Raw genomic sequence first — 769 nt, 5'->3', positions numbered from 1 at the left:
GAGAGTGTGGGCGGGATGATACTGTAACAAGCTATATATCAAAGGAGGCCTCGGAGTGTCAACAGAGACAATCTTATAGCAAATACTGCGCGAAAACATCTAAACATTATTTGGATAAGGATTCTAGACGTTGACGTGACGTAGTTACTATTTTTCCGGGGAAATGATTACTAATAAGTAGGTATTTACCGACATGTAGCATATAATAAGGGCATGAAAATATTGATAATACTGTCTTGTCTGTAATTACAAGAATTGTGAGATAATTTTGATTTATATGATGTACTTACCTCTGTTCTTTTTAAATCATTTTCGTTTATATTATTGTTTTAAGATAAGTAATAAGTATATAGGTATATACTATATATGTCTGTATAGTTGATGCGCATAATATTTTTGTTCACGTCGATAATGCTTATAAGCACATTTACCTACTTATATATTAACTTATCTAATGACGCATATATTACCTACATATAAAAGAAAAACAATTTTAATATCTAAGCTTAAAAACGTAAAACTCACGTAGCTACTGAGATAAAGAAAATAGAAAAATTAAAACGTACGTAATGGACAATGGTATTTATTGTTAGATATATGCTCTATATACTAAATAAACATTATAATAAAAAAACATGCTTAAACTCATGAAATTATTGTATTGTCACCGATCCTTCATAAGTGTACAAAGTTTGAATAAAAAATTTCCGATTTAAGTGGGTCAAAACTCAAAATCAAGTCTAAAGAAATGGTTTACGGTCTACAAACA

Source organism: Colias eurytheme, chromosome 19 (assembly GCF_061535395.1).
Source record: "Colias eurytheme isolate Ceu_HAF_F1 chromosome 19, ilColEury1 Martin Lab GWU primary, whole genome shotgun sequence".
NCBI classification, from domain to species: Eukaryota; Metazoa; Arthropoda; class Insecta; order Lepidoptera; family Pieridae; genus Colias; species Colias eurytheme.
This window is presented reverse-complemented; position numbering follows the sequence as displayed.